Raw genomic sequence first — 2,640 nt, 5'->3', positions numbered from 1 at the left:
GCTCCTCTGCTAGATAGATAAGAGAACTGGGGTACTCGGTTTCGCCCATTCTCTTAAGAGTTGAGAAGGCAAAGGTTACTTGACTTCGCCCGCCTCCTCGAGGTTGTACTTCATGCATCGAGCTGGTTACTGGCCTTCGCCTGCTCTTTGCTCACACTTCTGAAGCACTTGAAGTGTTTGCACTCCTTGCGTTGAGTTAGCTACTGTGATTCACCTTCTCAATGCCATTGAACTTCTGGAATGCAGGAAGTTTTCACCCCAACTTGGAGTAATTCTCTGATAGATGAGGTCGCCTCTGGGATTGTACCGTCTTCTCCATCAACCCTGCCGCCTACTCCACTGAGTAGCAAAGGTACAGCACCGCGTACTGCCTGCTTCGTTCCTTGGTCGTGCACTCTTGCATGACCCGAAGTCCTTCACTTACGGCTATCTTGATGAGAAACTTGTTGACACCGGTCTTACGAAGTTTCTTGGCCTCTGCCCTTCAGCCTTGTCTCGGTACTTGGAGATTGCCTCTGCATGCTCCACCTCCTCGGCCCCTTTCACGACCAAGCGCTCTCCCTCCGTGAGAGCAAGGGATCAATGACTTGCACGGAAGTCCCGCCTCTGCGGTACCATGGCGCTGCCATGCCCATGGCCCTACTATCCGTCGCCTCGCCTCTGTATCCCTTTCCTTCACAATCAGTAGAGATGTCTCCGTGGCACTCCTCTGAGTCCACCTCCATTCTAACTGATGCTTGATTTTGGGTAGCTAAGTCCCTCTGGACTCGTCGTCGCTTCCTCGCCCCTTTCGACCTCCTGCTTCAACACCTCTGTGTTCTCCAAGCAGTCTGTTTGGTCGATGGAAAGACAGACTGCAACTCCCATGCATGGCCTTTGCCATCACATTGTCGGGTTTGCACCGATTCTGTTCTCCTTAGCTTCCTTGGTAGCAACGTTTGCTTACTCGACCTTGTCCTCTGACTTGTCGGGCTCCCTTAAGCGAATATGAGCTCTGGAGCAGTCCAACTCTCCAGCTGCTTCGATCATACCTCTGCATGATCAAGTCCCTCTCATGGGACTCACTGGTACTTGCATTCGAACTTTTCCCTTGGTGGAACCCAGCCCCCATATGCTGATGACCAAGGTTTTCATCCGATGCAAAATTCGGTGCACGCCCGGAAGACCCGCCTCTGCGGTACCATGGCCTTCACTCCTTGAATCCATAGCCCTTCTTGCCGTCGTGTTGTTCACCAAAGCGGAGCTCCCAGTAGCTCCCGATCATACCTCCATATGATCTCATCCCTCACGGGACAATGTCGTGTGTGTCGCATTGCCACGAACTGTTCCACCACGATCCGCTGCACCATGTCGCCTCCTGGTGACATCTCCATTGCATTCTGATCCTTGTGGAATAAACTCGAATTGTGAACCCTCCATGTGTGGCCTCTGCCAATACATCGCAGGGTCTCCTCCACCTTCGATTTTGTTCGCTCCTTTGGCAATCGACCTTCATCCACCCACTCTTGGGTCACACCTAGATGAAGCACCGCTCTAGGACAGTCCGTCGCCTAGTAGCTCCCGAAGTCCACCGACTTCGCTGTAATTTGTGCACCATTGCCTGGATCCTGGGCCTCTGCCCCTACCAGCACAATCTCCGCTGCGCACTGCTTCCTTCATAGCAACTTGAATGGCAACACTGTGGCATATTCTTCAAGAGTACCCGCCTCTGCGTCCTCTTGCCCCGTGCTAAGGCCTTCTGTACCCAACTTCGCCTCCGCAAATTGAGTCGCCTTAGTTCCTCCATCGAATGCTCCTCCGAGATAAGGTGCATGTGCCCCGAAGCTCCCTTCGTCTTTGGCACCATGCAAGATGAGTCCGCTCTGTCAGAATGAAGGACCCAAGGAACAGCATGATTCTACTCCTGCCTCTGCAAGAGTTCATGTCCTTGACCTCTGTCTAGGGAAAGCGCTGTGCCTCTGCTCCATGTTCCAACTTCTATGCTGGCTCCCTTCATGCGGCTTGGGTACTTCGCCAAGTTACACCCAAGTTGCTCCGCTCCTCGTTTTTGCATTGAGTCGATGGTGGCCCTCGCGCCCACCATTCCACGGGTCAGCCCTCCCTTGAGTCCGATCTCCATATCGACTCCAAGTGTGCCTCCATTTGAGTTGCTTTGGGTCGCTCCCCCACTTGATCTCGCAATGCATCCACCAATGCATTCTCTCAAGCGAGATCATGCGACGACTCCTCGCCGCTTGCTCAGTCCATCGAGCTTCGTGGAGTTGTTGTTTGTGAGGTACTCCTCCTCAACATGTGAAGTCCGTCTCACATGATTCTCCCTCTGGAGAGCTGAGACTTATCCCTCCTGGATAACTGTCCCGTTGGAGCAACATCTCTCTTCGTTTCGGAGACCACCATCCCCTTGGACTACTCCGATCTGCTGAACAAACTGTGCATTGTTCTGCCTCTTGCAAACGCACTTACTAGATTGCGCCTCCACGTCAATACAGCCACCGCTGCACCCCTCAAGGCCTAGCAACATGCTGAACTCGTTGCACACTTCAGCCTCCTCCGGACGTATCCTTCGCATGTCGAAGAGAAAGTTTCAATGCTCCATGGCGCCGAGTCTCGACCGCCTTGGGATGGCCACGAACAATCCAT

This window comes from Musa acuminata, unplaced genomic scaffold (genome assembly GCF_036884655.1).
Source record: "Musa acuminata AAA Group cultivar baxijiao unplaced genomic scaffold, Cavendish_Baxijiao_AAA HiC_scaffold_70, whole genome shotgun sequence".
NCBI classification, from domain to species: domain Eukaryota; kingdom Viridiplantae; phylum Streptophyta; class Magnoliopsida; order Zingiberales; family Musaceae; genus Musa; species Musa acuminata.
This window is presented reverse-complemented; position numbering follows the sequence as displayed.